The sequence below is a fragment of the Bufo bufo genome, chromosome 3 (assembly GCF_905171765.1).
Source record: "Bufo bufo chromosome 3, aBufBuf1.1, whole genome shotgun sequence".
Lineage (NCBI taxonomy): Eukaryota > Metazoa > Chordata > Amphibia > Anura > Bufonidae > Bufo > Bufo bufo.
The window spans coordinates 644,025,433-644,037,652 of NC_053391.1; the positions used below are offsets into that span (position 1 = coordinate 644,025,433).

The 12,220-nt window shown below is 41.2% G+C and overlaps 1 protein-coding gene across 1 annotated transcript in view; it reads left to right on the forward strand.

Moving 5' to 3' along the window:
* The window catches only part of XPO4 (exportin 4), a 98,545-nt gene that overhangs the window by 58,961 nt on the left and 27,364 nt on the right, over window positions 1–12,220 (forward strand). The window lies entirely within an intron of this gene.

Sequence of the window (12,220 nt, forward strand, 5' to 3'; positions counted from 1 at the left end):
ATATGTATTAGATGTAGTATATGTATTAGATGGGGTTACCGGCCGCTGTAGTATATGTATTAGATGTAGTATATGCATTAGATGTAGTTACAGTCCTGTGTAGTATATGCATTAGATGTAGTATATGTATTAGATGGAGTTACAGGCCTGTGTAGTATATGTATTAGATGTAGTATATGTATTAGATGGAGTTACTGGCCGCTGTAGTATATGTATTAGATGTTGTATATGTATTAGATGGAGTTACCGGCCGCTGTAGTATATGCATTAGATGTAGTATATGTATTAGATGTAGTTACAGTCCTGTGTAGTATATGTATTAGATGTAGTATATGTATTAGATGTAGTTACAGGCCTGTGTAGTATATGTATTAGATGTAGTATATGTATTAGATGTAGTTACAGGCCTGTGTAGTATATGTATTAGATGTAGTATATGTATTAGATGTAGTTACAGTCCTGTGTAGTATATGTATTAGACGTAGTATATGTATTAGATGTAGTTACAGTCCTGTGTACTATATGTATTAGATGTAGTTACAGGCCTGTGTAGTATATGTATTAGATGTAGTTACCGGCCGCTGTAGTATATGCATTAGATGTAGTATATGTATTAGATGTAGTATATGTATTAGATGTAGTTACAGGCCTGTGTAGTATATGTATTAGATGTAGTATATGTATTAGATGTAGTTACAGTCCTGTGTAGTATATGCATTAGATGTAGTATATGTATTAGATGTAGTTACAGGCCTGTGTAGTATATGTATTAGATGTAGTTACAGGCCGGTGTAGTATATGTATTAGATGTAGTTACAGGCCTGTGTAGTATATGCATTAGATGTAGTATATGCATTAGATGTAGTATATGTATTAGATGTAGTATATGTATTAGATGTAGTATATGTATTAGATGTAGTTACAGGCCGGTGTAGTATATGTATTAGATGTAGTTACAGGCCTGTGTAGTATATGCATTAGATGTAGTATATGTATTAGATGTAGTATATGTATTAGATGTAGTTACCGGCCGCTGTAGTATATGCATTAGATGTAGTATATGTATTAGATGTAGTATATGTATTAGATGTAGTATATGTATTAGATGTAGTATATGTATTAGATGGAGTTACTGGCCGGTGTAGTATATGTATTAGATGTAGTATATGTATTAGATGTAGTTACAGGCCTGTGTAGTATATGTATTAGATGTAGTATATGTATTAGATGTAGTTACAGGCCTGTGTAGTATATGTATTAGATGTAGTATATGTATTAGATGTAGTTACAGTCCTGTGTAGTATATGTATTTGATGGAGTTACAGGCCTGTGTAGTATATGCATTAGATGTAGTATATGTATTAGATGTAGTTACAGGCCTGTGTAGTATATGTATTAGATGTAGTATATGTATTAGATGTAGTTACAGTCCTGTGTAGTATATGTATTTGATGGAGTTACAGGCCTGTGTAGTATATGCATTAGATGTAGTATATGTATTAGATGTAGTTACAGGCCTGTGTAGTATATGCATTAGATGTAGTATATGTATTAGATGTAGTTACAGGCCTGTGTAGTATATGCATTAGATGTAGTATATGTATTAGATGTAGTTACCGGCCGCTGTAGTATATGTATTAGATGTAGTATATGTATTAGATGTAGTTACAGGCCTGTGTAGTATATGTATTAGATGGAGTTACCGGCAGGTGTATTATATGTATTAGATGTAGTTACAGGCCGGTGTAGTATATGCATTAGATGTAGTATATGTATTAGATGTAGTATATGTATTAGATGTAGTTACCGGCCGCTGTAGTATATGCATTAGATGTAGTATATGTATTAGATGTAGTATATGTATTAGATGTAGTATATGTATTAGATGTAGTTACCGGCCGCTGTAGTATATGCATTAGATGTAGTATATGTATTAGATGTAGTATATGTATTAGATGTAGTATATGCATTAGATGTAGTATATGTATTAGATGTAGTTACTGGCCGATGTAGTATATGTATTAGATGTAGTTACCGGCCGCTGTAGTATATGTATTAGATGTAGTATATGTATTAGATGTAGTATATGTATTAGATGTAGTATATGTATTAGATGTAGTATATGTATTAGATGGGGTTACCGGCCGCTGTAGTATATGCATTAGATGTAGTATATGTATTAGATGTAGTTACAGTCCTGTGTAGTATATGCATTAGATGTAGTATATGTATTAGATGTAGTTACAGGCCCTTTGTACTCGGCTGCATTGATAATTACAGAAGCAGGTAAGGTAGCCGGGCGGGTGACTCCCTTGTATTCCATACCGAAGGGAAGTAATTGTTTAGTCAGACCAGGACAGCTTATGTGGTGAAGATAGCCAGCTGGCAAGCCGTTTCTGCATCTCGATAAATGTAACTCCGTCTGCACACTGTACAAGGTCATCTTGGTTTTTAACTACTAAAGTTGGCACCTGGACGCCCCATCCTTTTAAAAGGGAATCCTCACCAGCGGCCGCCCTCTCCAGCTCTCTGCACAGACACGTAGCTGAGGTTCACCTGATTAAAACACTGTTTTCCTTACTTGATCTGAGGCTGGGTTCCTGAGTTTTATAGTTTTTCTTAATAGGCAGATTAGGCCTTTGTGCAATGAGGGCGTAACCATTGCTCTTGTTGCACCCAAGCTCCTCTCATTTCTGTGGCCAACATATCCCTCTCTGCTTTGATAGACTGGGGTAAAGGAGTAGCTGTCCACAGAAATGAGTGGAACTTGGGTGCAACAGTGACACCCTCATTGCACCAAATGCCTATTAAGTAATTAGTATAATAATTTTGGGACGCAGCCTGAGATCAGCAAAAGAAAAGCCGTGTTTTAATCGGGTGAACCAGAAGTGTCTGTGCAAAGTGTTTGATAGGGAGGTCGCTGGTGACAGATTCCATCTACTTGGCTGTTGTGTGTGGATTTTCTTTCCTTTTTTTTTTTTTTTAAATTTCATTTAGGATTTTATTTTTTTACATATTTATGGCTACACATACTGTGGGTGAAAAAAGACACGTCCATCAGGTTCAACCTTTGTCATCCAATGTAGTCTTCAGCCTTCTCTCTCTGCCCCTAAACTCAGGTATTGGAAGTGTGTAGAACAGAGCCAAGAGATGTGACGTTCAGAAGACCAACCAATTTCCATTTTTGATGGCGCATCAGGAAGAATTTATTGCCTTCTAGGATTTGTCCATCCCTAATCTAAGACATACAAGACTCTTTGAAGAAGCAGCAGTGACTTGGGGAGGTTTCTGCTTCTATAAAGAAGGAAATACCTGACTGTTCAGCCTGTCGATTGTATGTTCACCGTACGGGGCAGTAGGACAACTGCCTGGATCAGAGGAGCCGTATGTTGTGTCTATGAGCGGCACAGCTTGGCTGCCGAGACTCGCTAGCCCTGTGTTTCTGGTCTGATGAGGTGTAAAACTCCACAGAAGAACAGTAACAGGCACACGGAACAGCTGTCCGATAGACATCGAAACAACTGCTGCCTTCAGCTGTGACCACCTCCTGCAAATATCCCCTGGCTCAGCCGGTTAACTCTTTGTGTCCCCCCCCCCTTGTTGTTTTTGATGGCCCGGGTCCCCTGCACATCTCCATGGTGAATGAGTCCGAATATAAACACCTCGTAACCATGCACCATATATTATCTATCTAATCGGAGATTTGCTGAGCGTGTCCACGTTATTGCCAGCTGGATTGACTTGATCTAATCCGTCATCTTGTTTGATGGGAGGGCTTTGATCATGGTTTCGGTGAGACTTGGTGTAATTTTTTTTACGTTGTTTATCTAGCACCCATCCTTTTTATACCCTCGTGCTATTGCGTTACTAAAAAATAACATTCTGCCATGTACAGCGAGATCAGCTTTCCATATCTTTTCAGCTGTCCACCCTACGAATGGCCGATAATTTGCTGGGTGGGTCGGTAATCAAGATGTCAGTTTGGAAGAGGCTGGATTTATCGTGGCTTCACGAGGCATGTGGTGTCTCACACGGAATGGCGTGGGACCATAATTTCAACGATCTATCCAAAACGTTGATTTTTTTTTTTGCTTTTTTTCCTGACACTTCTGTCATGCCACATGAAATGATCTTCTACTTTGAAATATGGGGGCATAAACAAGCCCTTCTATATAGAGGGTGGCGAGGATTTTGGCTTCCAGTTTGACATGGTGATCTGTCATCTAGAAGGCTCTCCTGAATAAACACTATGGGGGTCATTTATAAAGCTTAAATTCACCTAAATCCATTAATCTGCGACTTTTCCCCGCTCACGCCAGGTCTAAATAAGTGGTTGTGACGGGAACAGGCTGGTAGGCCCCTCTCATTTAGGCTCCATTCAGCCGTCCGTAGTGCATTGCGGATCCGCAATACACCCGGCCGGCACCCCTATAGAAATGCCTATTCTTGTCCGCAATTGCTGACAAGAATAGGACATGCTCTTTTTTTTTTTTTTTGGCGCTGTGGACCAGAAGATCAGGGCCTCGCTACGGAAATGCAGATGCGGACAGCACACTGTGTGCTGTCCGCATCTCTTCTGGCCCCATAGAGAATGAATGGGTCCGCACCCGTTCCGCATAATTGCGGAACGGATGCGGACCCATTCTACGGACGTCTGAATAGAGCGTTACCATTTGATATGCCTGTTTCAGGCGTAGAAAAAGGTCCAAATGTAGACCGCTTTCTTGCGTCTTACATTTAGAAGTGGCTAAGGATCCACCGAAGTTATGAAGAGGGCGGTGCCTCTACATAACTCTGGCAGATCCACCGCCAGCTATAGGGCTTTATTAAGACTGCCGTCTAAAACGCCGGTCTTAATAAATGATTCCCTATGACTCTGTGCCTTTTAGGTTTCTTATCAGACTAACTGTATTTAAAGAGAATGTGTCACCATAGAAATGCAGTGTAATCTGCAGGCAGGAGCTGAGTAAAACTGGTAAATCATTTAAATCTCTGCTCGTTCCAAGCTTTGGAGTCCCTTGAGTGGTCCTACTTGGTAACGGACATCTATCTTTGCATACACAGTCCTTCAGGGGAGGCTGTCCATCACTAAGTAGGACATACGTCTTGCTCCACATCCCATGCCGGACAGAAAAACGCTGCTTGCAGCAGTTTTCCGTCCGTCATGGGAACGCAATGCATTCTAGCGCACTCCATTGCATTCAGTTTTGTCCCCTTCGACAATGATCCTATGACTGATCTCCATACTGGAAAGGAGAACCGCATATGTAGAAGTATAGCCTCCGCTCCTCCTGCTCGAGCATGCTGTCTGCAGATCGCACTGCATTTTCATGGCGATAAGTTCGCTCTAGGCTACATGCACACTACCGTTGTGTGTTTTGTAGTCCGCAAATCACGGATCAGCAAAACATTGAAGTGAATGGGTCCTCACCCGAGCCTCAAAAACTACGGCTCAGATTCGGTCGTGTGCATGAGGCCATAACCAAACTTACAAATCTGCATGTCTTCATGTTCCATATGGGTTCATTGACGCACCCACTAGATGAAGTCAATGAGTCCGCAAAAAATGCGGATAGAAAACAGATCACGTACATATATTGCGGATCCACTATATGCAGACCGCAAAACGGATACTGTCGTGTGGGTGGGCAAGGTTTCAGCAGCGCGTAGCAGGTGCTATGTGCAAGCCCATGTGGTCATTACAGTAAGCACAGTTTTTAACGATCTGTAGAAAATGGCAAAACCTTGTGTGATCCTGAGGCTTCTGGCTGCATGGCGGACACGTCTCGGTCGGCTGTCATGTCTGTTTGTAACCTCAATAGATCACTTGTTTTCTATATGTAATACGAGCGCTTTTTTGTGATATCGAATATTTCAGTAACCAATTTCTTCACACAGTAAGGGTTCATGCACATGACCGTATGTATTTTGCGGTCCGCAAAAAATACGCATGACGTCCATGTGCATTCTGAACGGAACAGCTGGCCCCTAATAGAACAGTACTATCCTTGTCTGTAATGTGGACAATAATGTTATATTTTTTTGCGGAACGGACATCTGGAAACGGAATGCACACGGAGTAACTTCAGTGCTTTTTTGTTTTGTTTTTTGTAGACCCATTGAAATGAATGGTTCCTCATACGGTCCGCAAAGAAACAGAACTGACACGGAAAGAAAATACATTCGTGTGCATGGGCCCTAATTAATATATTTTATAGGATGATGAAAACCATTGTTTCCTAAAAAGATCCTTTATGGTTCTCCTGGAATCGCCGGCCTGCAGGTGCCGGCCAGTCCTGGGGTTTAGTCGCAGGCAGCCCACGCTGTGCTACCGGCTGGATTACATTGTGACAACGCGTCTCTGTGATAAATGGACACCAGGGAGCTGTTTGTGTTGTTCCTGCTGCTCGTCTTGTGGGTTTTTCTTTTTGTTTTTACACTTACGCCAACCTCCTTGAAATCCGAGTAATTGTGAATTCAGCGGTAACTTTCTCCGACTGCTGTGTGTGTCCAGCTGCATTCCTCAGGACATAATACACATTATGTGAACGGATCGGGTTTCTGGAGTATTTTGATTAGGTGGAAAATCTTGAGTCTTCGTTCTCACTAGGAACGGGGATCTTGAGGAATTCCACGATTCTTAATTGTGGCGGTACCCAGTAGAGTACGCTGATCCTCTGCCTAATACCCGATCTGAAGATTTAGACCCTATAGACATGTCGCTATTCTTTATTCATTTTTGGGTGTTGTTCAGTTTACACTTCGTGGAGAGCTGGAAGGTGGAAAACGGAGTGCTGTCCGCATCTTTTGGGGCCCCATTGAAGTTAATGGGTCCACATCTGAGCCGCCAAAACTGCTGCTCTGATGCGGACCAGAAAAACTGTCGTGTGCATGAGGCCTTATGAGGAGACTGCGTGCGCGTGCCATCTCCCTTCTCTATCCCTGTTCTCTGCTGCTGTCTATGACAAAGGAAGAGATGGCCATGTTTCTCAAGGGGCGTCTCCTTCTCCCTGGCTGTGAGCAGTCCAATCGCAGCAGACCGAGTCACAGCCTGGAAGAATAAAACTCACCTTCTCCCTGGCTATGACACGCTCCGCTACAATTGGGGCCATTAGGAAACACCCGTCTCCTCCTCCTTGTTGAATATTTTTCGTGGCAAAAACCCCTTTAACCACTTCACATCCGCCCATAGGATATAAATGTCCTATGGGTGGATGTTTAACTCTGGTCGTTCTGTAACGTCCATTCAGAAATCGCAGCTGCACGCTAATCGTGCAACTGTAGATCGGGTTGCCTGCTGTCAGTGACAGCAGGGCAACCCAGAGAGAAGGCTGGGACATGAATTTGGTATTGACGTGACGGCCTGCTCTATAAATATCACATGATCCACCCTGTCCGATAAACACCATCAAAAATAAAAACTTTGTCAAAAAAAGCCATTTTCTTTACCTTACATCACAAAAAGTGCAACACCAAGTGATCAAAAAGGCATATGTCCGACAAAATGGCACCAATAAGTCACCTCATACTGCAAAAAATGAGCCCCTACATAAGAAAATATATATATATATATATATATATATATATAGCTCTCAGAACATGGAGACATTAAAACATAATTTTTTGTTTAAATAATACTATTGTGTTAAAGTGAAATAAATAAAAAAAAGTTGACATATTAGTATCGCCACGTCCATAACAACCAGCTCGATAAAAATATCACATGACCCAACCCCTCAGGTGAACGCCATAAAAAAACAGTGCCACAAAAAAGCCATTTTTTTGTCACCTTACATCACAAAAAGTGTAATGGCAAGCGATCAAAAAGTCATTTGCACCCCAAAATAGTGCCAATCAGACCGTCATCTCATCACGCAAAAAAATGATACCCTACCTAAGACAATCGCCCAAAAAATAAAAATGAATTATTCTCAAGACTTTGGAGACACTAAAACATGATTTATTTTGTTTTTGTTTTTTTGTTGTTTCTAAAATATTATGTAAAACTTAAATAAAAGAAAGCATACATATTGGGTATTGCCATATCCGTAACCACTGGCTCTATAAAACTATCACATGACCTAACCCCTCATGTGAACACCGTCAAAAATAAAAACTGCTAAAAAAATCTTTGTCACCTTACATCACTAAAAGACCAAGCATTCAAAAAGGCGTATGCCCCCCAAAATAGTACCAATCTAACAGTCACCTCATCCTGCAAAAAATAAGCCCCTACCTAAGACAATGCCCAAAAAATTAAAAAAAACTATGGCTCTCAGAATATGGAGACACTAAAATATAATTTTGTTGGTTTAAAAAATGCTGTTGTGTAAAACTTGGGTAAATAAAGTATACATATTAGGTATCGCCGCGTCCGTAAGAACCTGCTCTATAAAAATATCAAATGACCTAACCTCTCAGGTGAACACCGTAAAAAAAAAATATATATATAATTACACTGCTCAAAAAAATAAAGGGAACACAAAAATAACACATCCTAGATCTGAGTTAATTAAATATTCTTCTGAAATACTTTGTTCTTTACATAGTTGAATGTGCTGACAACAATCACACAAAAATTAAAAAATGGAAATCAAATTTTTCAACCCATGGAGGTCTGGATTTGGAGTTACACTCAAAATTAAAGTGGAAAAACACACTACAGGCTGATCCAACTTTGATTGATGTAATGTCCTTAAAACAAGTCAAAATGAGGCTCAGTAGTGTGTGTGGCCTCCATGTGCCTGTATGACCTCCCTACAACACCTGTGCATGCTCCTGATGAGGTGGCGGACTGTCTCCTGAGGGATCTCCTCCCAGACCTGGACTAAAGCATCTGCCAACTCCTGGACAGTCTGTGGTGCAACGTGACGTTGGTGGATAGAGCGAGACATGATGTCCCAGATGTGCTCAATTGGATTCAGGTCTGGGGAACGGGCGGGCCAGTCCATAGCATCAATGCCTTCGTCTTGCAGGAACTGCTGACACACTCCAGCCACATGAGGTCTAGCATTGTCTTGCATTAGGAGGAACCCAGGGCCAACCGCACCAGCATATGGTCTCACAAGGGGTCTGAGGATCTCATCTCGGTACCTAATGGCAGTCAGGCTACCTCTGGCGAGCACATGGAGGGCTGTGCGGCCCTCCAAAGAAATGCCACCCCACACCATTCCTGACCCAATGCCAAACCGGTCATGCTGGAGGATGTTGCAGGCAGCAGAACGTTCTCCACGGCATCTCCAGACTCTGTCACGTTTGTCACATGTGCTCAGTGTGAACCTGCTTTCTTCTGTGAAGAGCACAGGGCGCCAGTGGCGAATTTGCCAATCTTGGTGTTCTCTGGCAAATGCCAAACATCCTGCACGGTGTTGGGCTGTAAGCACAACCCCCACCTGTGGACGTCGGGCCCTCATATCACCCTCATGGAGTCTGTTTCTGACCGTTTGAGCAGACACATGCACATTTGTGGCCTGCTGGAGGTCATTTTGCAGGGCTCTGGCAGTGCTCCTCCTGTTCCTCCTTGCACAAAGGCTGAGGTAGTGGTCCTGCTGCTGGGTTGTTGCCCTCCTACGGCCTCCTCCACGTCTCCTGATGTACTGGCCTGTCTCCTGGTAGCGCCTTCATGCTCTGGACACTACGCTGACAGACACAGCAAACCTTCTTGCCACAGCTCGCATTGATGTGCCATCCTGCATAAGCTGCACTACCTGAGCCACTTGTGTGGGTTGTAGACTCCGTCTCATGCTACCACTAGAGTGAAAGCACCGCCAGCATTCAAAAGTGACCAAAACATCAGCCAGGAAGCATAGGAACTGAGAAGTGGTCTGTGGTCACCACCTGCAGAACCACTCCTTTATTGGGGGTGTCTTGCTAATTGCCTATAATTTCCACCTGTTGTCTATCCCATTTGCACAACAGCATGTGAAATTGATTGTCACTCAGTGTTGCTTCCTAAGTGGACAGTTTGATTTCACAGAAGTGTTATTGACTTGGAGTTACATTGTGTTGTTTAAGTGTTCCCTTTATTTTTTTGAGCAGTGTGTGTGTGTGTATATATATATATATATATATATATATATATATATATACACACACACACACAGTCAAAAAAGCGATTTTATTTTTATTTAATTTTTTTTGTCACCTTGCATCACAAAAAGTGTAATACCAAGCGATCAAAAAGTCATATGCACCCTAAAATAGTACCAAACCGTCATCTCATACCGAAAAAGAGTCCCTACATAAGACAGTCGCCCAAAAAAACAATAAAAAATGATATGGCTTTCAGAATGTGGAGACACTAAAAGAAATTATTAAAAAAAAAATGCTTTAAGATGTAAAACTGAAACAACCAAAAATTGGTATTGTCGCGTCTGTAACAACCTGCTCTGTAAAAATAGCACATAATCTAACCTGTCAGATGAACATTGTAAATAACAAAAAATAAAAACTGTGCCAAAATAGCTATATTTTGTTACCTTGCCTCACAAAATGTGTAATATAGAGCAACCAAAAATCATATGTTCCCTAAAATAGTACCAACAAAATTGCCACCTTATCCTGTAGTTTCCAAAATGGGATCACTTTTTTGGGGAGTTTCTACTCCTAGGTGTGAATCAGGGGGGGCTTCAAATGTGACATGGTGTCAAAAAACCAGTCCAGCAAAATCTGCCTTCCAAAAACCACATGGCGCTCATTTCCTTCTGCGCCTTGCTGTGTGCCCGTACAGCAGTTTACGACCACATATGGGGTGTTTCTGTAAACCACAAAAACAGGGCAATAAATATTGAGTTTTGTTTGGCTGTTAACCCTTGCTTTGTTACTGGAAAAATAGATTAAAATTGAAAATTTGCCAAAAAAGTTAAATTCTGAAATTTAATTTCCATTAATTCTTGTGTTAACACCTAAAGGGTTAACAAAGTTTGTAAAATCTGTTTTGAATACCTTGAGGTGTAGTTTCTAAAATGGGCTCATTTGCTTGAAATTTTGCTCCGTAAGACTAATTATTGAATGTAATACTACCTCAGACTTATTGGTATGTCCAGTTCTCGACCTTGTACTTTTACTGTTTTGTATACCTATTGGATATATTTATACATTATTCAATTATACGATTTAATAAAATAATGATTGAACCGTAAAATGGGCTCATTTTTGGGTGTTTTCTATTATGTAAGCCTCACAAAGTGACTTCAGACCTGAACTGGTCCTTGAAAAGTGGGTTTGGGAAATTTTCTGAACAATTTCAAGATTTGCTTCTAAGCCTTGTAACGTCCCCAAAAAATAAAATGACATTCACTAAATGATCCAAACATGAAGTAGACATATGGGGAATGTAAAGTAATAACAATTTTTGGTGCTATTACGATCTATTATAAAAGTAGAGAAATTGAAATTTGCTAATTTTTAAAAAATTTGGGTAAATTTGGTATTTTTTTTTAGAATTTAAAAATGATTTTTTTTTTACTCAATTTTACCCCTGTCATGAAGTACAATATGTGACGAGAAAACAATCTCTGAATTACCTGGATAAGTAAAAGTGTTTTAAAGTTATTACCACATAAAGTGACACCATGTCAGATTTGCAAAAAATGGTCCCGGGCAGGAAGGGGGAAATGGCCCGGATTTGAAGTGGTTAAGGATCGTTTACCAGTATTGCCATTTGGCACGGGGAGACGTCTGGTAACTGCTTCTTAGCCTGAAGCCATCCTGGCTCCTGTGACCCTCGGCAGTCCACTCCAGGGGGTGCTCCATGTGGCTCCTAATACTACACCGCCTTACTCGCCCAGTAGGCCAGTATGGGCTGTCATTCCATTGACTTCCAAATCCAATCGTTTTTTTCCTCTTTCTCAATGTCTTTTTTTTTTTTTTTTTTCCAGCACACTCCTGCCTGGAGTAGTGTGCTTGTCTTTAAATCAGCCACTTGGGGGCACTAGACATCATTCAGTAGAGACCTGAGTCTATACTGGGCAGTGACGATGCTGTCGGCTGAATGATGAACGTCCCGACCACCCCCGATGGTAACGCAGTGTTGGGAATGATTGGCTGCTCTGTGAGTGAGAGGCATGGCCTCTGCTTGGCCCCCTGATTAAGACCCCCGCGGTGTTTACCTTCATCAAAGCTACATCCGTATAGACTTGATTTGAAACTGTCATCTAAGTTTAGCCAGACGCAGTAGCTCCGGCATAGCTGGCATAACCCAGATAACTGTCATGACTGC